General features: G+C 32.6%; 1 protein-coding gene across 1 annotated transcript in view; it reads left to right on the top strand.

Annotated features, from left to right (window-relative positions):
* The window catches only part of TRIQK (triple QxxK/R motif containing), a 66338-nt gene that overhangs the window by 8741 nt on the left and 30837 nt on the right, over positions 1-26760 (top strand). The window contains 1 exon segment of the mRNA XM_079117127.1: positions 544-703. The gene's annotated coding sequence lies outside the window, so the exon portion shown is untranslated.

Below are 26760 nucleotides of genomic sequence, written 5' to 3'. Positions count from 1 at the left end.
AAAGTTTAGTGTTGAGCACATAAATAGGTATTTAGTAAATATTCATTGAACAAAAATGAATAAATCATGCATTACTTGATTATTGTTCCTGGTTGATTTCTAGTGGTTGTTTAGAAAATATTATATACTTGCAAGTTTATAATTAAAAATATAATTGTATTTTGAGTTAGCCTGGTACAAATTGAAATAACAGAAAATAATTTCAAATTAGTCTCTTTATTCCTACTTGTTTCTAGAACACAGTGGAAATCTGTCCTACTACTTTTCAGATAATCTTTTCAGACATATTGGATGAAGTAAATTTTAATAGACTATTCTATTATATAATTTCTCAGAGTCCTTATATAATTGTGCCTTGTGAAAATGAGCATAAAATGCAATATTTTCTGAGTCTATTCAGACCATATAAACTTATTTTGATTGATTGTAGTTAGCAACCCAAGAAACTTTTAGAATGCTTTCACTGTGATTCTATTTTATAGACAATGAGGGAACTGGAGATCATCCATTCAATATTTACACATGCTCTATTTTGAATTCCAGTAAGAAAAAGCAACCAAGGATATTATTTTTGGTATCTGGAGTTGAATTTGCCAGGAATACAAGCACAGCTTCCTCAGTAAAGACTTTGGTTTTGGAAACATCTCACTCCTTGGCAGCTCTCCAGAGTTCAGACTTGGCAGCATCGAGGACACAACGCAAGGTGTTTATTTGATTTAACCTTTGACCAAAGGTGTTTTGATTTGTAGTTTGTTTTCTCTTGCTTTGTTTTCTTGTTTTGGGTTGTTTGGTTCTGGCAATGAACCTGGGTTCTGAACACAGTTTTTTCTTATAGAAAGCAATATTACACTGACGAAATGTTTTTACTTGTATTTATTTTGTGGTATTTGGATAAATCTAAGTAAATGAAACAAGATTCATAAAGTCATAAATCTTTATCTGGTTATTAATTCATTTTATATTTTTGTCTACTAAGATTTGTTGCAACATCAAGTACTTAGTGTCTCAATATTTGATACACTATTATACTTTGGTACATTAAAATACTTTGGTAATTACATATTGGTTTTACTCAATGTTGCTGCATAGTATTTAATGTACATAAAATATTGGTTATTCAACATTTTTAAAGTTATTCAACATGTTTTAAGATGCTGCACATGTATTATAGAGAGAGGAAATATGACATAAAATGGAAGATTTGGGGCTCTCATTTCTTTGATTTCATATTCTACTGTCTTTTCCCACCCTTGACTCTATGCAGAGCCATTCAGTGGTTCTCCATTTCACTCAAGATAAAAGCTAAAGCTCTTAAATTGGCCCATATATCTCTACAGACCTGACCCCTTGTTTTCTAAGTTCATCTCTAAATACTCTTCATCCTCATTCACTTGCTCAGGCACACTGACTCTCTTGTTCTTTGAACGTGCCAGGCATTTTCCCATGTCAGAGTTCTTGTACTTATGTTCTCCTTTGAATTGTTCCTGCCCTGGATATCTGCATGGTTAATCTCTTTACTTTCTTTTGTACCTGTATTAAAAAGGTCACCTTCAAATTAGGGGTCTTATCTGACTAATGTAACACTTGATAGTCTTTTCCTGCTCTATAGGATTTATTATTATTTAATAAAATATGATTTATTTTATATGTAGTTTTCATGCTTATTGCCATCGTTCCTCACAAAAATATAAGGCTAAGAGGGCAGGGATTTTTGTTTCCTTTGTTTTTACTCTGTCTCTACCACCTAGAATAGTTGCTTGTTCTTGATGACTGAATGTATGAATGAACAGTTAATTCAATAAACACCTTTAACAATCACTATGAGCTAAACACTGTATTCTCAGTGTATGGTGAAAAAGCAGGACCAAAGTACATAGTTCTACCTTTTAGGAGTACAATTTAATCAGGGAAATAGATAATTGCAACAGCCATTTTACTACATTCTTGTGTTATAATAAGAATATGACTAGAATGCTATCAACACTTGAAGAAGCAACATTTAAATCAGTTTATATTGTACTCATGAAAGTGTACCAAAAGTAACCCTCTGTATAAGTTTAAATAGCCTAGGTTATGCTGCAGGAGAAACCAGCCCAAATCTCAGTATTATGACACAACAAACATTTCTTTCTTTTGTAGGCTGTTTGCCCAAAATGGGTTGATAGGGAAGCTTGGGAACCCAAGACATTGACACTTCATCTGAAAGTATTTCCATGATCAGTGCAGCAGTGGGAAGACTGGCTTTTTATGTATTGACTTTTAGAGTCTGACTGGTCAGAGCAAATTGCTTAATTTCAAATGGGAAACTGTGAAATACAATATTGCCTTCTACTCAGAGGGGAAGGAAAATTAGATTAAAGTCAAATTAATGATTATCATACCCTTCTTCTCTTTTTAGGAAGAGTATAACATATCCTAATAAAGAATATTTCAAAGCATTTTCAGAGAAAGGAAGAGCATGAGCAAAGACATTAAGGTATTATGTAGGATAATAATTTCAGCAAACTGTGTTTAATTCCAAATAGTTGGATCACAGTATATGTGTGGGATAAAGACAGGTTAAAAAGATTGGAAACAATATGGGTCAGATTATACCAAAATATGAAGTAAGAATTGCATCTTAAAGGATATGGGGAAATATTCAATGACATAACATACTTCAGGGGAATGAAGTAAATTTAAATCATAAAAGGTTGTCCTGTTAAGTGCCATGGGGATAGATTTGTGGGAAAGAAGACTGAAGATAGTAAAAATCAATTGTGATACAAAGTCAGTATTGCAAGTGAGTCCCCAGGTAGAGGCACTGACAGGGCATATAGAAGGTACGTTTTGGAGGTAATCTCTTGTGCACAGGGGAAGCCTTGGCAAAAGACAGAATACTTCTTACCCTGAAATCGAAGTAGAAGTACTGATGCAGACAGGTTTCATGCTAGGTCTATGTGTAGATTTGTGTGTTGGTGTCTGTGAGAGGCTTAGAGCAAGCTTGCAAATTGACCGACTCTTACCTGATGATCTGTATTTTCTTTCTGAGTTAGGAAATGAACCCAAGTGCCCAGACTAAAATGAATATGAATGTGGGCTTTGAGGAGGTCTGTACGAATTGGGATGGCTGGAGTCAAGTGGGAGACACAGCAGATTTGGGGCACAGGGATTGCTGGAAATTTTTAGCATTTATAAAATACTGACTACACATTTTACTGCAAAAGTTGCTTTGGGAAACTCAGTTGCTTTTTTCTTTCAATTGTTTATAACTCAGCAGTGATTTGAAAATATATACCTTAGGTATAGATTTAACAGGTATGTAGAATTTTGAAAAAACAATGTGCATGTGGTTTTTATTAGGGGAGCCCTGGATAAAAATTTTGGGTTAATGTAATAAGAAAACCCCAATCATTTCATCATAGGGGAAAAATTTTAAAACTATTTAAGTAATTATCTAATACTTCAATGGAGATTTTTTTGTACTAGCTGTTTTTTAAGGACTTTTTTAGAGCAATTTTAAGTTCGGAGCAAAACAAAGAGGAAGGTATAGAGATATCCCATATAACTCATGTCCCAATACATGTATACTTTTCTTATTAGCAACATTCCCTACCAGTCATATTTGTTACAGCTGATGAACCTGCATTGATACAACAGCACCCAAAATCAATAGCTTCCTTTAAGGTTCACGCTTGCTCTTGTACATTTTTTTTGGACAAACGTATAATGACATGTATCTACCATTATAGTATTATATAGAGGGAAACTTCTGTGTTCTGCCTATGATTTCTGGTTCATATGGTAAGAGTATGGTTATTTTTGTAAGAAAATGCCAAACTACCTTCCAAATGGCTATGTTGGTTTGCATTCCCACCAGCAAAGAATTAGAGTTTCCTTTACCTCACATCTTTGACAGCATTTGATGTTGTCAATGTTCTGGATTCTGTCCATTCTAATAGATATTACTGTAATTTAAGAGTTGTTCTAAAATTGGGCTTCTTGTTTGCCATTGTATGTTAGATTCAGTGTTATTGTAAGTATTGAGATGTTACATGTGTCATTGCAAATGAAAGGTTACAGGCCTCTATAATAGAACCAGTTTAACCTAAAGTCAGGCTACTGCTCTAAACTGTATTGACATGCACAATGCATGTGGCAGTTATATTAGAAAAACTGTGACTTGTGGACTTAGTAATAATAACATCAAGGAGAGAACATAAGGAAGAATTGGCAGAAGTTTCTTTTCTTAAACAGAAGGATAATTTGGGACTTCACACAATTAGAGATTAAGTTGCCAGTTTAATAAAACATGGTGACTAGGGCGTATGCCTTTTTTTGTTTGTTTGTTTCAAAGCATTCATTTTAGAAAGTAAATTGTTTGACTACGCATTATGTATGTATACCATAAGCATGTAAGTGATACTATGTTGTCCAGAGTGTCCAACATTTATAAGAAATCATACATAATTTGGCATCTTGTAAGTTATCTGAAGTTTTATTGAAGACACTTAGCTGTTGATAAAAGATGGCTAGGAGATCAAGTAGTAGCAGAAACTGTACAATTACATGTAATTAAGTTGTTACAGGCTTAGTATATTCTAAAGTCATTCTTAAGAACCTATATAAAATGGATCTTATTGATTTTTAATGAGCATGGGGGTAAGGTCAGGGTATTTTTATGGGGGTGATCTGAGGTATCATTTGGATTCTGAACTTTCAACAGTAACTTATTAAACCAGCACAGTGTAGTAGTATTAGTAGTACTGAGCACTTATTGTTTGAGAAGCATCATTTTAAGTACTTTTTATGATTTATCTATTTAATTTAACCACTGTAATACAGCCATGAGATAGGTGTTCTTATTGTACACATTTAAAAAATGTAAAATGAGCTTACATGGGTCAATAGCTAAAAAGAACAGAATCAGAAAGGAAACAAGTTAAAGTAGAGTTAAACTACACTTTATTATACTCATATTCTTATGATAGTTTATAGTAACAATTAAAAACTCAATACATTTTAAAAATAAAGTTTATAATTATTGAACACCAAATATGCATGTTTTAAGTTAACATAATTATCTTCTGGAGAATATTTAGTAAAAAATGTATGTTGAGTAACTAGTTTGTGCTAGATATTGTCCTGATTTTTTGAGAATCTTTAGTATGCAAAACAAAGATCCCTGTTCTTTTGGTACTGCATTCTAGTCAAGAGAAGTCAGAAAATAAACAATAGACCAAGTTTAATATGAAAAAATTATTTAAATATTTTTAAACATAGTTTTGATAGATCTAAGGTAAAATAACTTATGTTTTAACACTGATAATGTGATTATTCATTCATTTGGTCGTGCCTACACCACACCATGCAAAGTATGAAATATTGAGTGCTGTAAATGGTTATTAAATAATTAATTTGAAATTAAATAATGTTGACCATTACTATGGAGAAATCTCTCCCTTTTCTCCCTCCTTACACACTGAAGATGCAGCATTCCAAGGAAGCAATTAAATATCATTTGTCATTTTTAAGGGAACTTTGTTTTCTATAATTACAGACCTAGGTGGTTCCTGCCTTAAAAACAATGAAAGCGAATTTTAAAAAGACCCTAGGATATATTTTTCTAATGAAGGACACATTTAAGTACAGTCTTAGCACCTTAAAATATCTGCATAAGCTCATGATTAAAGATTTAATTTTGTTCTTTTTGTTTGCAATATATGGGCGTGTCTTTGTGTATATATGAAAAAAGAAGGGAGATAAGGAATATGAAAATGAGAATGAATTATACTGGGGCTCCCTGGGTAACTTTTTTTAGGAGCTTTTCAGAATCCTACTAATGTAATGCAGGGAATTGACTAAATATTTACATAATATTAAAATAAATCATATCATTTTTCTCTGTTTGTTCTACTTTTCTTCAAGTAATCTTGGTATTACTCTACTGTATATTCTTGTGTTCAAGCATGTCTAGTTTTACCACTTGAAACCCTCTATTTGGTAAACCATCTTGCATTAATTATTTTTCGTGAGTGCTTTAAGGGGTTAAATAATGGATATAGTTTATGAAATCCTCACTAAAATAGTACTGATATGGTAGAGTGAAAAATTAAAATGTTCAATCACAAGGTCATTAACAAAGAATGAAAAATAATTAAGGGCAAAAGAAGAAAGAAGGTTTTAAGATAAAATCCAAACTCAAGTTGAATATAAAAAGAGCTGGGTGTTGAAAGAGGCATATCCAGGGTTTTTGCAGAGAATGGAATCTATATTGAAAGAAAAGTTCTGTTTGTAATTAGATTTTTGTATTGAAAGAGATAGCATGAATATGTTTAGAACAAGATTCTAAAAGAAATTTGGAAAAATTAGAGGTAACAAAAGTGACACATATAGTTAAAAAATAAACTGTATTTTACATGACACATTAAGGAGAAATATGGTCCAGAGATTAAAAAGTTGGAAAACAACATTTTCTTTTCCTTTTCCTTTTTTTTTTTTTTTTGCTTATTAATAGCTTTAGGCAGTTTATTCATGAAATAAGAGTTGCTTACTTTCACAAAATCCCATTTTCTGATCTGAGCTAACCAGAACTAGTTTAAAGGCAGGAACTCAGAATAATTCATAGCTTTTTTACTACATTCATTTTTAAATGCCTTATTTGAAAGGAATGTCCTGGTTTATGATTTTCATATTTTTCCCTTTTAGAAAGAGGCAGATGGTATGAAAACTGGACTCCCTTATTTAAAGGGAATGTTGATATTTATAACCAAGCTTATCTCCAGCAAGATTTGTTTTTTGCAGCTGTTCCAGGTTGGAAAAAAAATATTATATTGAAGTCCTGGCTTGTTTTTCTTTCCATATTTGAGGGGGGAGATTTCAAAATGCGAAAAAGTGATGTTTGATTTTAAATATGAATGCAATGTAAACTGTGATTTTTTTTCTGTCTATATGTGAATTTTCTGTTTGTATGCTGTGATATTACTTTTTGTTTCACTGATCTATTTCCTCGATACTTCACACTTGAGAAATAATTTACTCATCATTTTCTATATATCATCAAAGTATTCTAGGAAATGTAGATTTTCATGAGGAGTTAGCTTATACTAACAAACCACTTATATTAAACCAACCACTTTCTCATTTTCCATTTTAATATTTTAGGCATTTTTCTCTCTGCTGAGAGTGTCTTTTTTACTGGGAATTCTTTTTTTTGCCTATAATTATATCATTTATTTTAAGTTATATTTTCTTTTTTTCTTCTCTTTGATTATAGTTTTAATTATAAATACTGCTGTATTTCTCTGGACATATTTTAGATCCCTTTTTATAGCTTAATTGAAAATTAACTGTTTTATACTATAAACAATTCATGAAACTCTCACTTTGGACATGTGTAAATATTAAAGAATGGATATCCATGCCTACATGTGCATGTAACTTTTATACATATGTATATGTGTATAAGGACCAACACATATATAATGTTCCATAAAGAAGAATATTTTTATAATTAATATATTGTGAATAAATATGTTAACTATTGATTAATGTGAAGTTATCAAACAGTATGCTTGTCAAATTAAAGCAACTCCATTATTTATGTAGGGATTATCTTCTTGAATATGAAAACATTGTGCAAATTGTGATTGTCAGACATATATATTTTTCCTTTTAAATCCTGAAGCAACAACTTTTACTTAAAATATTCTGTTGCCTCTTTGTCAGCACTCAACAATTTCATCATTTGCTTCAACATCATGAACACCAGCATATTTTAAATCTATGAAACCAATCATCTCTAGTAGCCAACACTTTAATTATCACCAGAGAGATTTCTTGCTGTTTTATGAACAAATGTTTTAAGTTTCAATCTTTAGATCCCAAAATATTCATTTTTTTCTCTTATTAGAGTGCATGAGTCCTTTCAGTAAATTTTATCACTTCAATCTACTCCGCTTCTTTTATCCTTTCTTTTTTAATGATGCTCACAGAAGTGTAAAGTAAAGAATATGGGTGTTTCAACTCTCTTCCTTTTTATAAGTGATTCTTTCACACAAGTGGAATACTTCATTGCACAAATGCCATTCCTTGAATGAGCATTTGCTTTGTGTGAATTTGGAAAATTCAATGGAATTTTCAAAATAGAGAAACAAATTGACATGACACAACTAGTTAAAACTTCTAGTATTCTATTCTATATATTCACCATATAACAAAGCAAGTGATTCTGCAGAAGGCATAAAACTACAAATAAAAATGTTGCACATTTTCACTCCTTTATTTATTCTTTTTGTTACAGCTATATGGTTCTTTTTGTTTGTTTGCAGTGAATACCTATTTGAGCAAGTGTTTAAGGACCATATGACATGTTTTTGTCTATATTCATTTTCTACTCATCTAGCCAGGAGATCCCAGGTATATACTATCAAATCCTTTGAAAATAAAAAATGAAAGGATATTCCTTCTTTCAGAATCTTATATATCTGAATGACACATAAGTTCAGTAGGAAGAGCTAGAACAGAAATAAATATGACATGGCTAAAGGAGATTATGTGTTTAATCATATAAATATAGAAGTATCATTGTATAATAGTGAAATAAAACACATTTAACTAAATTAAAATGATTTGATTTTTAAATTCAGAAAGTACATATTTCCTATGCTTGCAGCTCTTTATTATAAGCATTGGTGATTGTTTTCTGTCTGTTTATTGAGGCAAATAACAAAATGCTGATGGTCACACTCTTCTGGAAATATCCTTCCTTAGAGCCCAATACAGAAGTTAAGTATCAGCTTTTCTGAAGGAGGAATTGATCAACATTGGTGCCATCCGGCATTGAAGAATTTTTCTTGGATCAAATCTTTTTCAGCTAGAAATTTTCTTATTTCTCTAACTTTGACCTCTAGACCAAAATTTAATGTCTTTAACCTGTCTTCCCGTTCAATGTGACACAACCACAGAATCTCATCATAGTCACGAATTCCACCCATACACAACGTGGGGAGGCAATTAGGCAAGGGTGAGAGTCATTGGGAGTCATCTTACAATACTGCTTACCACTTTTGATAAAAGTAATACCAATCAAGATGAGTATAAGGAAAATTTTAATTGAATGAGTAATTTGGAATCATTTTCCTATTTTAAAACTTCATCACAGCTCTTTCTTGCTTTACTCATACAACGTTTTTATATTTACATTTGACATTCCATTCTCTACATCTCTGCTGCTACTATTATAGTTTTCTCTTTATCTGGGTTTAGAGTAGGATAGACATCAGGAACCCACATTTTGAGGTTTCTTGCCTTTCTTTAATTCCTAGGGAGGGTTATTCTGGGTCTACATTCAAAACTATTTTCAGAAAGCACAGAATATCTCAGTTAATTGTACAAAACAAACAAACAAACAAAAAACAAGATAAAACAAAAAGAACCCTGTGATATATGTAGCAGAAACACAATAATGGATTTTCTTACCTTGGTTCTCCAGACAACATATTCTGAGGCACAACATAGGGTTGGGTACAACAGTAGAAGAGAAAGAGTAAAGGAGGAATGGAAGAAAGGAAAAATAAGTTGATGACTAAGCAGGCCTCAGATGTATAAGGAAACACACAGACACTTGTTTAGTCACTTGCTTAGTCAGTCATGCTAAGCATTTCCAAACAAACTGTACAGAATTGATCAGTTAAATTGAGGTAGGAAAACATCTTCCCATCTCTCGTTTTTCATTTGCCAAACCTCTTCTCATGGTATATACCATCCTAGTTCTTTCAGATTGTGTCCCCAAATCCTTGTGGGCAGTTGTTAGGGAAGTCAGATCCCACACTGTGTGCTGTGGAGCGTCATTGGAATCTGGAAGTAGTAGGAAAAACCAAGTTTCTGTGGGTCAGGGTCTAGGTATTGCTGTGACTGTGGAGGTGATGTTGGAGCTGTGCCTCTTCCCTCACCCCCAGGGAGCGCTATGCCAGTCAGTGGTTTTAGAAGGTAAGTTGAAGGTCGTGACTGATGCTTGCTAAGTGCATTGCCAGGTGACTAAGAATTCAGTATGTAGTAAATTTGGGCAAGAACATAAACTGGGTGCAACACAGGATGATAGGTGGCAATGGTTAGATCTGGCCAAATTCTTTAAAGATGCCTTATTTATCATATGTAAATGTGATTTTATCTGGTCCACAGTTAGCACTCATCATTTGTTTAATTTTTAGATAACATAGTTTCTTTGGTCCTTAGAATCTTTTCAACGTTTGGATAGGAGTTTCTTTTATGGTGGGAGAATGAATCGAATATAATCATTGTCAGAAGCATAGATATGATTTCTTTGACTATCCTTTGTTGAGTGCTAGAGTTAATTTGAAAAGCATTGATCTTTTGGATGTTTTGCTTTACAAATGTGAGTATTCATTCAGTAGTATTCCTTACAGGTGTAACAAAAATCAAATGTCTGAGATGAAGAATTTTCATAATTATTAGGAATTCAGATAATATTCACATACCTTCTTACAGAAAGATTTTGTTATTATTTGGTATTTATCAATGTTGTAGTTGATTGAATAAATGTAAACAAACTGGATTGATACATGATCAGTAAATTTGTACCAGTCAATTGTACATGAATAAGTATATTATCTGTTAAATAATACAATATTTTATTATCAAAAGAGATATAATCCATATTATAAACATCTGTCTCATTTCTAAGATTAGGCAGTAAAATTACAAGTAAAATTACAAGACATCCTCCTATGGCCATGATGGTAAGTAACAGGGGCTAGAATTTGTACACTGTAAACAGCTAACAATAAGTAATTGTATACAGTATATTGGATAAGTATATATGTAAGTGCAAGAGTGTGTGTGTATATATGTATATATAAAAGTTTGGAAACATTGGTCCACACACAGCATAGAATTGTAGTTCCTGAGATAAAGGGAAGAAGCCAGTTAAACCCTGCAATTTCCCTGGCTGTCTTCCTGGAGTTACTCTCCTGACTCTGGATATATGAAGGAGGAACCCAAACAGTCTAGCAATCTTACCAAGAGGAGGTGATAGAGACTGAAGCTTGGGGAAAATGAGGCATTGCATATTATAGGGCAGAGGTATAGAGGAAATTTTCAAATATGCATAGGAGTTCCCTTGAATCTTCATTGGATACAAGATATGTCGTGTAAAGCAGGGAATAGAATGAGGAGGTAGTTTTATATTGACCACTTCTGTAAGTTCACACAGAGTAAGGAGACAGTAGGGCTTTGATCAGAATGGCATGAGACCCCAATAGGGGTAATGCTTTAGCAGTAGGGATGATCTATTCCTGGAGTGATGGTAAAATCCTGTTCAACTTAGAAAAACTCAAAATTTGATAAAACTGCTCTTCCCTTCTCCTAACAGAAAGCCCAAAATGTTTCCAAGAAACAAAACAATATCAAAATATTCAATATGTAACAATTACATTCTTCATTAACCAGTAGTAGTACTAGACATGACATAGAGCAGGAAAATGTAATCATTAGTCAGGAGAAAAACCAATTGATTAAAAAAAAAACAAAACTGTAGTATCAGAGAAAATAGAAGGCATTAGAAAGAATGAAAGAATTTTAGTGATGAAAAATACAATTTATGAGTTAATAATTCCACTGAAAGTTTTTAACAGCAGATTTGACATTGTAGGAGACAAGATCAGTGAACTTGAAGATCCTACTATAAAAAATCAAAACAAAATTAAAGACAGAGAAAATGATTCCCCTCCAGATATGAACAGAGTCTCAGTTTACAATAACACATCATACATATACTTGAAGTCCTAGAATGTTGGGGAGAGGGAAACATTTCAAGAAGTCATGGCACATTCTTTTTCTAAATTTGAAGAAAACTACACAACCATAGATTTAAGAAGTTCGGGAACCCCAAGAAGGAAAAACCAACAAAGCGATGAATAAAAATCAGATTGTGTCTTGGGTTATAACTCAGTGGTAGAGTGCTTGCCTAGCATGTGTGAGGCACTGGGTTTGATCCTTAGTAAAAATAGAAGTATTGTATCCATCCACAATTTAAAATTTTTTTTAAAAAACTGGATTGCTGAAACAATGATAAAAATATTCAAACATAGCAAGAGTGGGGAAGGAATATCAGCTAAAAATAAATTTAAAATGGGTGCCAATTGATGTTTTATTATGATGACCATTACATAGTATGTACATATATCAAATCACATTGTATACCTTGAATATATGCAGTCCTTATTTTTTAGTTAACTACTTTAACATAACATTCAAAGATGTTTGAAGATTATTTATTCCACAAAACTATTCCACTCAGAAGACAAGTACTGTATCTTTCAAGTACCGTAAGAAAATAGTTGTGACCCTAGAATTCTATACCCAACGAAAATATTCAGAAATCAAAGACAAACAGCTTTTGTTTGTACACAAAACTTGCACTTTAAGGGATGTTCAAGGAAGTTTTGTAGAAAAGATGGAAATGATAACCTACAAAAACAATGAAGAGTACTTGAAATGGTACATATGTGAATAGATTTTTACTCAACTTTATATTCTTTAAAAACATACTTAACTGTTTAAAACAAAAATATTAGTAATAGTTTATATGTAGATGTAAAATGTATGATAACAATAGCCCAAAGAACATGGGTTGGGGATTGGAAATTTATTATTGCAAGATCTTATATTAATATGTAAAGTAGTAAATGTTACTTGAGGATAGATTGTGATAGTTCTTACATATATATATATACTAAATTCTGGAGTAACCACTTTAAATGTAAAACAAGATGAATAACTAAAAAATTACAAGTGAATATAAAATAAAATAAAACACTAAAATAATTCAATTAATTCCAAAGAGGCAGGTAAAAAAGAGAACAAAAAAAAAAAAAAAAAGGCAGATGGAGCAATTAGAAAGTAAATTGCATGATGGTGGATCTAAACACAAACAAATCTATAATTACAGTAAATAATATGGTCTTAACCTTACATTTAAACATATTCAGACTGGGTAAAAGAATAATAGCCAACTAACTGTCAGTTTATTATTTCCGAAGTAGTTGGCCATATATAGAGAGTGAAAGACAAATCTGTGTTATTTTTTGTTCCCTTTGTATGGGCTTAAGTGACTTTTCTTATGTTTTTGTTATATCTGAAAATGAATTATTTGAAATAGATAATAGACATTGAAATGACTAACAATTAGTGATGGCTGCCATTAAAATAGATCAAGGATTCAAAATGAGTAAAATCTCATTTTTTATCTTCTACAGTCACTGTTTTAAAATCCTAGATTAAGTGATGAATGAATTTACATATTCATAATTCACACTATATGTCTTGAAAGTTAGCAATTTGGTATATCCAAATTATTTTTAATGTACAAATATTCATGTATATACAGTATGTGGCTGCATTTTAAAATGTAGATTCCTGTTTAGAATTCTTACCCTTTATCTTCAAATAACTCTGATTACATTGTTATTCAATTTTGTTGAAGACAACCATATACTTAGGGGAAGCAGATCCCACTGTCAGTTTCAAGAGTTAGGTATTGGTGGTTTAAGAAGTCTCATTTTCCTTGCCATCGAGTGGAACATATATGTCCATGATGTACAAAATAATGTGATAGGCCTGAATGGGTATTTAATACTGGATAGTAATGCCATCCTCCAATTGGTCCATATCTTCCCAGGTTAGTTATTTGGTACATTTGGTTTAAATGGGCTTTTATCAATTTTTCATAAGTGATTCACAATTTAAAAAAAAATCTTGGGTATTAATTTCCTTTTAATAAATACTATACAGTATATCCAGTATGACAAATTTACATTGATAACTGAGTCCAACAGATTTCTTAGTGTCAAAGAAGAAAGTTACATAATTGTAGAACTTGGTGATATTGGATTGGAAGTATCATTTTACCCCAATACGTATATTTCTGAGCACTGTTCATTTAGAAGATCTGGGAACAGTATCTCTCCATTAGAAATGAGCATATCATACTCCAGATCTTTGTCTCTAGATACCATTTTCAAGTAAAAGTATACTGGGCCTTTGGAAAAATAACAGATTCAAGAGCAGGCATAGGAAATGTTCAGGATGATCTACGAATATTTTAAGTGCTAGACAATAAGGAAGTGCTTAAAAAAATATGGTCATATGTCAAAAGAACACAGATCACTTTGAAGTATCTTCCATTGGCCAATTCCAAAACAATTTGACATCGAAATAAACAAATGATATAAATGAAACCTAACTCATTGAATAAAACAATGGTCTATGATTATATACTATTGTAAACACACAAATGAATAAATGGGGAGAAACAAATGCTCTTGTACATAGTACAACACCAACTAATAAACATGGTAGGAATGATGAAATTATCATGTGATAACTGTCAGAGTTTAATTAATTCAAGAAACATCAATAGTTGGTAAACTAGTAGTTGCAAATTTGATAAAGAACAAGATATAAAAATTTTTAAACTTGTAAACATTAATTACTAAGGGAAAAGATTAAATTCACAGTGAAGAAATTGAGTGGAAATACGTTAGTCAAGTGATCAAAGTTAGCATCACCAATTGAGGATATCGTGCAATAAGAACACTATATTTATGGTATTCCTCTGACATATTTGTGAGTTAAATTGAAACCAAAAATTGAGGGAGAAAATAGGGGAAAAAAGAGCTAGACAAAGAATAAATGAGAAAATTAGGTTGATCATTCTCAGTCAGAATGATTCTGAATATATGGTAGAAGAAGTCAGGGCTAGGGGGACAGGACCTTATTATGTATTTGAAAGAATGAGGCACTAAAAAAGGGCATGTTATATGGAACAGATGAACTACAGGAAACATCAACTCTCAGAGTTGCACAGCAGAGGAAGAGGGCTTATGAAGGAAGCCAAGAAAAAACATCGAGATGGAGGGAAGAATCAGGAAAAGTGTTACCATGGAAACCAACAACTGAATGTTTTAGGACTAAGTACTCAATGGTGCCACATGCCTCAGAGTAATTTTGTAAATAATGACATTTTTTTCCTCATTGCACAATGTTCTCTTATATTTGCTGCAGGAAATGTCTAAAATATGAATGTTTCCTGAAACATAAGTATTCCAAAAGAAGACACGCCTTCCTTTTATTGCAGTAAAACTAGTTGAGCTGTGGTGTGTTGTAAATTGTCCTTGTGTTTCCATAGTTGTGGCTAGGATATGTCCCAGTTGTCCTAGTTTACACATTTGTCTTAGGGTAGTGGGGCCCCTTGCATTCGCAAAAGGGTCCTGGTTTGGATGGTAAATTGTACAGCCACCCTGTTATAAGCCTCTGTCAATAGGATTATTGAAGCTGGGGAAGTAATAAATAAACCTGGGTCACAGCCAGTTATCAATATTTTTTGTTCATTAACCAAACGCTTATTCCCTTGCCTTATAATTCCAATTCAACTTTTTTATAATAATCTAACATTTCCATGAAACAGAGGCTTCATGGGATGATATACATAATTTGAAAATTTGGACAAATAACATTGGGAAATGTGGCATATTTAAGTCCTCTCTTGGAGACTGACGAAGCACCTATACAGACTTGTAGAGGCTTTTCAGTAGACTTTATTAACATATTATTCTATTTGTAGTATAGGAGAACATTATTATTCAGAAATTCCTAATCAAATTCATCTAACATTTGGGCTAAACAGATACAAATGTATTTTTTGCTAATAAATCTTTGTTTCAGAAAAAAATATTGGAAACTTAAAAGTAGTTGCCATTGAGATGTTTCCATCTATAGCATATAACTTTCCTTCATCCTTTAGCCACCAGTTTTTGGTACCAGCTTGTGGAAGTAAGGATTGTATTATATCTATGTGAAAGCTGAAGCAACCTTGGGTCTCCCAGAACTCTTAAAATATCCCAGTTTAAAGGGATTATGTACATAAAGGGGTTATGTACATTAAAAACTTGCGATTTGTGACCTTTATTCATAAATGTTTTTAGTTATTCTTTGTCTCATAAGGAAAACCAGGCTGAAGGTGGGTTAGTTAATAGTCCAAATGGATATGACACTGTCCTTTCTCAACCTCAGAATCCCTAAAGCCAAACATACTGTTGCTTCTTCTCATTCCTCTTGACTCATTAGGCTCTTGTGGGAAGCCGCCCACCCAACTGGTTTTATGTCAGAATTATAGAAGTCTGTGTTACATTTTTATATATGTCTCTATCAGTATTTTGTAATAGTAAAAACAGGTTCAGCTGTTTTTTTTTTTTTAATTTGACACTATCTCATTGTAACCTTCAGAAACTTTTTTGAAAGACTAATTTTCATTTTAAAATACCCTTTATTTAGAGAATAGTGTAATTTGTGTGATTAATGACCTTTTAATTTGATGACTACAAGTTCATAATAGGCATCTCATAGACTAATCCTAGCTTAACTTACCGATCTTCTTTTGCAAATATACAAGAAATTAACTAGAGTGTACTTCCTGTTTTGTTGAAATAAAACATTTGGTGATTATAATAGTTATTTTCCTGGTTTGGAAAACTATTACTTACTCAATAGAAATTCTCTTCTTTATATGACTTCTCAGGTTTGAAGTAGCTACCCCTTTTATATTTGTGCAAAGTTCAGAGTTAAAAAAATAATAATTCCAGTGGACTCTGCTAACGTGGCACCCCCCCCCCCCACCTCCAATGATGAGCATTGTTAATGGTACACACAAAGCAGCTTTTTGTCTATTCTGGGCAGTATAAATTTAATGTGTTGTTTTCAAGTGTGTCATGTGTCCAGATGCCACAACAATCTGTGCATTAAAAAGGCATTAAAATGAAAGTAAGTAAAATATTTGTGGGTATTTTTTGGTGGGGGCCAAGGAATTTTCAATGCAATTATGTTTGGATCAACTAATTCTGTTAGGTTTTGGGGAAAACAAGTACATTGTTTTCTTATGGCAATTATAAACATTTTATCATATAGATTTTTAGGGTTTCCTCACAACCTCACCACCTACCCAATACATACATTACCATAAGTTTGAAAACTCTCAGGGAGTTGATCTTGTTTAACATGTTGCCTCCTTGGTCACCCCCTCCCCCAGATTTTCTATTTCTAAAGGATAAGGTCTTGGACTTTGTATTTTGATCAATTATACTTTAGTTAAAATGCACTGTTTTGGGGGCTGGAGTTGTGACTCAGTGATAGAGTGCTTGCCTGGCATGTGTGAGGCCCTGGAATCGATACTCAGCACCACATATAAATAAGTAAAATAAAAGATCCATTGACATCTAAAAAAATATTTTAAAAAAAGCACTGTTACTGTCAGTTTTCCCTCTGCCTCATGCCCCCATTGAGGCTGTTTCTAAATTCTAAAAAAGTCAAACACCAAATATCACTACCTTCTACTTGCTACATATCTCCCTTAGTGAATTGCCTTTGGATTTTAGCTAGTTTTTTCCCAATTCTCTTAATTATCTTCAAAATTCTCAGTCTTTCTAATCTTATTAAAAAGTATCTGATTCAGTTATCATATCATACAAAACCCTTTGATGACTTCTTGTTGCATTCAGAAAAACCTTATTTAATAAAAAATATTAAGAAGCAAATCTTGAAAAACTACCACAGTTTACACATGCTGCCCCAACCGGACCTCACCATGCATCAAAGAGGATAAGGGATCTCACAGACCCTGCTCAAGCTTCACATCTACTTCCAACGGGACTTTGCAAATTACAGCATGCAAAAGAATTAACCTGTGATCTTGTTATGAAGAAAGCAGTGGTTCTCAATCTTTAATGGTCATAACAATCACCTGGGAAATCTAACAGAAAAGCAAAATTGGAGATCTATGGGCCTTAGCCCCTAAGATTCTGATTTAGAACGATGATGGGGCCCAGGAGCATGCATTTTAATGAGCATTCCAGACATCTCTGAGACTGGGGGTGGTGGCCACAGTTTTACAAATGCTGACTTACATCCTTGCATTGCTTGGTTATAGGTATACAGTGCTGAATTCTAGCTTGCTGATCCTGCCCAGATTGACTGGCATTTCCCCAGGCCACAGCAGACTCCTGAGAGATCTGAGCATTCAGTACAGTTTTGGGATAAATATAGTCCAAGGTACTACACATTCCTGTCTTGCAAGTGCTTATGCCCCACGTTATGCTGTTGTTCTTTTTCATGAATCACAGTCCTGCTTTTCTCATTCCTCTTTATATTTTTTATATCCCACCTGAAGTCTCCATCATCGAGCACTTCATTGAGTACTACTTTTACTTTGGGAGATCAAACTTGATTCTTCTTATAGACACCACTTTCCTGAAGCATTTTTAAATGGCAAATATTCTTTCTTTAAACTGTCTACATACCTGTGAAGCAAGAGTTTGATTGTTATCTTATTTCTATATTGTTGTCTCTAGATCATTTACTTTTCTGTGCTTCTAAAGAAGCAAGCAAAGCATGTTGAAACACCCAGTTCCTTTGTGGTTCACTCCATTTAACTATACTACCCTCTCTCTTTTTGTTTTTATGAGATTCAAGTCCCTCCTCAGTCTTCCTAATTCACAATTTTTTTGTGTGTGTCCAAGTGCAAACTCTGTCACCATCCTGATGCTTTCACTGTTCCTGTGTGTAATAATATATGCATTATCCTTTCTCTTAGTTCCTTACTTTGTTTGCCATGTTTTTCTACCCAAAACAAGCACTATCTCAATAATAGCAATACGTCATACTAACTGTTAAATAACGTTAGTTTTTCTCTAATAAAAGAACCTGTAGTTCTTCTATTGTCAATATTAAATTGTATTTTACTCCCAAGTTTGGTTGTTTGACTTCATCTAAACCTTAAAATCCAAAAGCTGGTCAAGTTTCTGATTAAATCTAAACCCCTGCTATCTTCAATTTCTTCTCTAGCTTCAGACATCATGGTACATACTTCAGTCATTTTTTGTACTATCCTAAACTTGTTTTTTTCTTTTTGCCTCACTGCCCTCTGTCATGCCCATTTGGAAGAACCCAAATTCTGCTTCACCTGATTACTTTTCCCTGTGCCTGCACTGGGCACCTGAGCACTCAGAAAGAAATACATTTGTAGTCCTGTAGTTCTGTGCTACTGTAGGTTTGTGGTTAACAAAACCATTTGATCTCTTAGTATTTTCCTTCAACCTATTTTCTTTTTAGACAACTCCGCATTCCTCCACACCATCTATTCCAGTCTCATTTTCAAATCTCAGGACTTTCTACCTCGCTTTCATATGAGATAATCTTGCCTTCTACTTCATAAGAAAAGCAGAGCTACCCAAACTCTCTCTACTTTTGACTACCAAACCTCAAACTTCTTTTGTATGTGTGTGTGTATTTTAACCATTGGTTCCCTTTTTTCTATTAAAGTGATTATTCAGTCAAATATGTACTGGATTCTACCCCTTCCTGTCTACTTGGAACTCTCAATCATTTTTACTTTTTATCCAGTTTTACTTTTTCCCCTCATCCTTTCCTTTTCTACTGGCTCCTTTTGGTTATTATTTTAACCAACTCAAATTTCCGTCATTATTTAGAAACAAGCCTCAAGAGTAAAAACAGGACTGGGGTTGTGGTTCAGTGGTGGAGCACTTGCCTAGCATGTGTGAGGCACTGGGTTTGATTCTCAGAGTATTATTTTCCATAACCCTTCACTCAGCACCACATATAAATAAATAAAAAATAAATGTCCATTGAACACTAAAAAAAAAAAAAAAGAGTGAAAACAAAGCATAACAACAAAAAGAGTAAACTCTCCCTCAACCCTACTTCCTTTCTACTTACTAAAGAGATCACCCTGGTCAAATGATGCTACAAGGACAAATAAAACTGATGATTGCCTATTTAATTTGGGTCCAAAGAAACTATTGTTTCTTTCACTCAGCATATTTTCATGACTTATTGCCACTTTTGGAAATTCTCCTATTATTGTTCTTATTGTTGCTGTTTTGCACTGTATTGAGACACAGCAAGGTGTAGGTTCTTTGTCTTATGGATCCGAAGAATGAGATCCACAGACAATGGAGGATAAGAGTAAAGTATCAGAGTTTATTTTTGAAACAGGAAGCTGAGCTCAGACAAAGGAGGGGTTCCTGTTGGGTTGCTGCTGAGTAGCTGTTGTCTAGGATTTTATATAATGTTACTAGAGATGACCTTTACAGCTATTGGCTGATTGATGACTTTTAGGGAAAAGAGTTTTTGTATCCAATCAGAATGTGACACTCAATGACCATGAGCCCCCTGTCCAGTCACGATGTTGATCATGAGTTTTTCATGTGCTGTCTGACTGATCAGATGCTTTATACACAGAATTTTTGAAATTGAGGTCCCTGTCCTGTCTTGCTATCATACTTCTAGCTTCTACTCACAGTATAATTCAACCACAGTGTATTAATTCTGTTGATCAGCACTGGTACTCTTTCCTAGTTTGGGCTATTATCAATAAAGCTATTATGGTCATTCTTGTACAAAATGTTTTTGTGGCAACGTATATTTATACCCTGAAATTAGGAGCAGAATTGCTGGTAGTTAAATTGGTGACAAACTACCAAACAGTTTCCTGAAGTGGCTGTATGGTTTTACACTCCAAACGTCAGTTTCCCTTGATCCACATCCTCTTCAGTATGTTGTGTATGAAATCTTTTTTATTTGAACCATTCTAGTAGATGTGTAATGGTATCTATTTCCAATTTTAATTGGCATTTTGCCGATTACAAATGCTGTAAGAACTTTTTTTATGTACTTGTTCATCATTTATATATTATCTTTAGTGAAGTTACTAATCAAACCTTTTACTCCCATTTTGAAAATTGGCCTGCATCTCTTATGTTATTGGGCACTCCTTATATATTCTGGATACAAGTTCTTTTGTCAGGTATAGGTAGTGTAAATCCTTTCTGACTATAACTTGCCCCATTTATCTTATTCTAGTATGTTTTTATGCACAAAAATTAATTTTAATTTAACACATTTTATCCTTTTTATGTTACTTGCTATTTTTATTATTATATCTAAGAAATATATGCCTCTCCCAGGTCATAAATATGATCTCTTTTTTTTCCCATAATAACTTCATTGTTTTAGCTCTTGTGTTTAGGTCATGATTATCTTGAATTATTTATGGTATGAGATAGGGTTTGAGTTCCTTTGTTTTTTGTTTTGTCTTATTTTGCTGTTCATAATGAAATACAGTAATTCTAGAACTATTTTTTTGGTACTGCATTCATTTTAATTCCATAGTTTGACTGAAGGGTGAAACCCAGAAATTAGGATTCTTTTCCTGGATCATAACTTTTTGGTTTTACACAGGTGACTATTATATAGTTACTTTTATGAACATTTATATCAATGTTGGCAAGTTATTAGGATTTTAGAAGTAATCTTTTCACATTCAAAATTTTGGTTAATTTTTTTGTACAGCAACAAATGAAATTAATTTGGCAAAATTAAAGTGAGCTGATAATAAAAGTGACATAAAATAAAGGTAATTTGTTCTTGAAAACTTTGGAGGACTACTGTTTAGTTCTCTAGTTTTATATAAAAATTTGTTTCTCATAATAATGACTTGTCCCAATGCAATCAACCTTCTGTATTCAAGAGTTCCATATCGGAGGTTTTCACTTTTATAGCCTCAACTAACTACAAATTGAAAATATTTGAAAAAAAGAAATTGTGTGTGTAATGAACATGTATAGGATTTTTTCTTGTCATTTATTATTCCCTTAACAGTGAGTATAACTATTTGTATTAAATTTAGATTGTTTAAAGGATTGCAAGTAATCTAGAGATGATTTACTGTATATGGGAGGATGTACATAGGCTATCTGCAAAAACTATGTCATTTTATAAAAGGGACTTGCCATTCTATAAAAGTTTCTGGGGATTTTAGTTTCTGACAGGTCCTAGAACAAATCCTCCATGGATACCTAGGAATAAGTATTATATTTGCTTATTAAAATGCTTACAATCAGTATTAATATTAATAAATACAATCAATGGATTGATTGAAATAACTAACATTATTTAACATAATATTAATTTTTATAATAACATACATTGTCTACTTCACACTCTGATAGTATTTTAGATCATCTTTTCTTTTTTTCATTTCCTTAAATGTGAAGAGTTCTCTTTGGAGACCTAATTCATGTATGATGTCTCTTAGGCAAGGTCTGAACGATTATTCATTGGAGATGATACTGGTGTGCATTATTAAAATATAGTTTCCACAAGTAGTGATGTATTGAAAGGACATTTAAAGCAGAGTACAGAGCCTGAGTAAATTCATGAAAATGTGCATTAGTTTGTTCATGGAACTAAAAGCTGAAATTGATAGTGTACTGGAACATGAGTAGGGAAAAAACAGCAAACTCAGATTATAAATGAATCTTTATGCTAAAGATTTTTCTTTAAGAAATATGTTATCATTTGCATGACTTCAGTAAGTTAGTTACATGAACACTTTTCCATTTTGAATACTCTGAAAACGTGAATGTGTCATAAGATCATGAACAAATAATCTTCTTTGTTCAACATTATATCTCCAACATCTAGCATATGGTTGTATTTTCTTGATTGGTTCTCAATTTTGATCCAGCCATATCAAATATTTCTATGTAATTATAACTTCGTGCTTAAACTGAGGATTTTCTTAGGTAAGAGTTTTCTCTTAGCTTTAAAAACTGAGATAATTATTTTTTCCATGGTCATGGGTTGAATCTTTTAATAACCTGTGTTTTGATATATATTTAAATGTCACAGTCTGGATTTAATGCTTTTTCCGGAAGCAGAGACATATGTGAAGGCTTTGGGTTTCTTATTTCTTTACTTGTTCTTTCTGGATTTCATAAAAAAGGTATAAATGAGCAATAAAATGACTTGGTTGGAATGTGATTGAATATAATACTACCTTTGTTTGTTTTAAAAGGTCACATATTGTGCATAAAAATACATGTGGCAAAATTGTTATGTTAAATTCAGGTTAAGAAAGCATATTAAAAACAAAAATGCTATCTTAAATCTTAAAAGTTCTAGAGTGTAAAGTTTTAATTAATGAAAAAATTAATGAATTATTTTAATATGCAATTTAGGCATTAAATAAAATTAGCATTCTTTCTTCCTTAAATATGTGTTATCAAGTTTCAAGAATGTTAAAAACTTCTCTGATGATTTAATCTGAAATCATTCCTACAGCAAAATTCATAAATAATAAATACTATCTTATTAATCCATATTTTAGTTTAGCTGGGTCTCAGAGCAAGTTAACTCCTCAGGGAATGTAGTATTCTTTATAAAAGGAAGTGATGAGACATAATCTCTAAGGAATTAATTGTGAAAACAATCTTGGTATTGTACATGCTAATATAAATCTGTTATTCCCTTTCCGCATCTATCACAACACATTTTAAATTGTGGCTGATCTTGTATGCAAATAGCTGTCTTATTAGAAATTGCGGCTGTATGTGCTAATGTCTCCCTGGATTTCTTGGGAGTTTTCTATCTAACCATCAAAGCAATAGAAATGAATGATGATTACTGCAAGGCTTTGAAGAACAAAGAAAAGTCAGGACATTTTAGAGGTTCTAGATGTATGAGACATTGACAGTCTGCACCATACAGATGAATGGGTATCTCTTCATTTAGATAATTTAAAATAGCCTCAATGTGTTCATTAATAAAGTAAAATATTTTTCACTTTCTTGTGTTTGTTGCAGCTAATTAAATGTAAGTTCTTTTAAAGTGCGTATTCTGTAGATTGTTTTGTTTTACTGTTTGGTGAAATGATTTTTGTTTACATAATAGAATATAATTTCAAATACAATAGTAAAGTTTAATTCTTGAAATTTTATTATTAGCAATCATTAAAATAGTTAAGAACAAAAATTGAAAATCAATTGATAATATATCTCCTTGGTGAAAATTCTTTAAAAATTATTCAGATTATTATTATACATATAAAATGTGTCTGTTTATAAAGCACAGGCTCTGATAAAAATGTAAATACTTTGCTGTTTTTGTCATATAGCACATTTACAAATTAATGAAATTCAGTTTCCTTTAGTGAAGAGATGTTCTCAATGGACCCCTTACTTTTTATTTACTACAGACAATGAATGAATAAAATAATGGCCACTAAATTGTTATCTCTGCCCAGGATGTTGGTTTAAATGACCAGGAAGGAAATTGTGAGTAGCCATTTTGACAGATAGCTTTAGTAACCTGATTTATTTTTTTTGCAAATTTATGCATATTTCATAAAGATAAAAAACAAAACTACACTGAAAAAGGGATATTATCTTGTGTATTTATTCATTTAAATTAACTTCTCTCATAAGTTGAGTGATATCTTTCCTAGCCCCTCACAATTAAGATAAAAATAACGACTCTAGAATTAATAAATGCAAAAGCACTATGCAAATGGATTTTCTATATGAATAAATTATAGTGTATCTATCAACATTATTTATGGTACTTGTCTTGACAATTATTTTGAATGTTTTGAATTATAACAAGTAACTGTAGGATTAGTGATATCTTGGTTTCACTTATAAAATTTTAAAAATGTGTTATCTTACATGGAAAATGAAATGGTTTATTAGAGTGGGAGGCTTAATTTTTTAGACTTTCTGCCTTTTGTAGAAATATTTACATTCCTAGATATTGCTTTAATACTATAAATCTGAAGATTATTATGATTGGAAAGATAGGTTTGTAGCTGAACTTATAATTTTCTTACATGTAAATAGAAATTATTAAATTGGAGATGGCTTTTACTCTGTTAGGTGGATATAAATACACACACACACACACACACACACACACACACACAATGCAGTTTGATCTGAACAGATTTCAAATTCACTTGGTGTTTCAGAACCTTAATGATGCTTATTAGGACATTTGCAGTTTGATAATTGCATCGGTTTGTATGGAGACATCACTACTTGTTTGTTTTAGTTGAAATAATAACAACTGCTGTAACAAGCAGATATAAGAAATGTATAGTGGTTCAAGTGCCTCAAGTTTATTTCTTATTCTCACAGTATTACAAAAGTGAAAAATAAGTAATGTGAAAGGAGAGTTGGATAGCTCTCCTTCATGCACTCATTCCAGATCTAGGTTCTCACAGAGTCTCCATCCCCATTATATAATTTCTTAACCCATTTCTATTTCAGCCAGATAAATAAGTACATATGAAAAAGAATTTATGTCAGTTTGAAAAGTAGGAAGCAATTTACTCACATTCTATTGGCTGAAATCAGTGATATGCCCACAACTAGGATCAGAGGAAGCTAGGAGATGTAGCCAATTATGCCTAGGGGAAAAATGGAGAACATGTATTTTAGTGAGCAAACAACAATTTTTACTATTGTTGACCTTTCTGGCCCTAAAATAGCCATGTACATCCTTTTCCCTGCCTCTTCGGTAAGAGAAAACTTGATAGAGTTTATAATTTACTGCATTCAGTTTGAAACCAAGGATGTAATGCTAATGCAGTCTTCTCAAGTTGGGATGTGGTTACTTGAGGTTTACAGACTATGAAATTTACCCACCCTCCTCCAGCCACAGCAAAAGAAGTTTCTTGCTTAGACCACAATTATCTTTTCAGAGGAACTCCTTTATTTTTTTTTATTCTTTATAGCTCTGCCTTCTTGATTGTTCTTCTTTCCTGATCACATATAAATTGCATAGTACACTCAGTGGAGTTTACCTTCCTTGTGGCTGCATGTTTAAATATACAGATCCAAGCATTGGTTTTCAATTTTAGACCTTTTTAAAGAAAGTTTCTACTTTTGTGGTAAATGTAGTTCCCTCAAATTTTACAAACCTTCTTACCACTTCTAGTGAGTTCCTTGTGCCAGTAATTGTATTATAATTTCTTTCCTACATGTAATTCTCAATCTTTGCTTTGTTTCTATGCTTCAGAAGCCCTATGATTCTGTGTTTTTACCCAATAATGTCTACTTAGAGGTAATTTGAAGTAATAGGCTCAGGTGAGACAATAACATCCTTAGTCTTACTTTCTCTCTATCTCTCTCTCTCTCTCGACCTGAGAAATATTAATAGGTCTTTGTTTTTCAGTCTTCTTCAGTTTTATCTCTTGCTGTTTGGTTTTCAGCAGTTTGCATTTCCACCCTCTTTAGTCCATAACTTACTGGACTCTGTATTTCCTAATATTTTTGCTTGTGAGTTGACCAGTTCTTGCCTCACTTTATCTTTTTCTTATATCACCTTAACTGAAAGCAATGAGGAACAATTTCTAGCCACCAATGTTGGTATTATTTTAGCAAAACTTATGTCTATAATGAACAAATCCAAATGTATAAGAAATCAATTACAATTGAATTTTATTTCTTTCTCATAGTAGGATATAAGGGTGGTATTATGGTTTGGGTATGAGCTGTCCCCTGAAAAGCTCATATGGCAATGCAGGAATGATCAGAAGTAAAATAAAATGACTATATTAACAAGAGCTGTAACCCAATCAGTGGGTTAATACTTTTTTTGGGGGGGGGTGACTGAAAATTGAATTCAGGGGCTCTCGACCACTGAGCAACATCCCCATTCCTATTTTTTGTATTTTATTTAGTGACAGGCTCTCCCTGAGTTGCTTAGTGACTCGGCCTCCCCAGTCTCTGGGATTACAGGCATGTGCTTCAGTGCCTGGGGGTTAATACATTTGATGGGTTAATAATTTGAATGTATTTCTTGGTGGTCACTGTAGGCAGGTAGGATATGGCTGGAGGAAGTAAGTGGGAG

Source organism: Sciurus vulgaris (genome assembly GCF_902686455.1).
Source record: "Sciurus vulgaris genome assembly, chromosome: 1".
In the NCBI taxonomy this organism is placed as follows: domain Eukaryota; kingdom Metazoa; phylum Chordata; class Mammalia; order Rodentia; family Sciuridae; genus Sciurus; species Sciurus vulgaris.
This window is presented reverse-complemented; position numbering and strand designations above follow the sequence as displayed.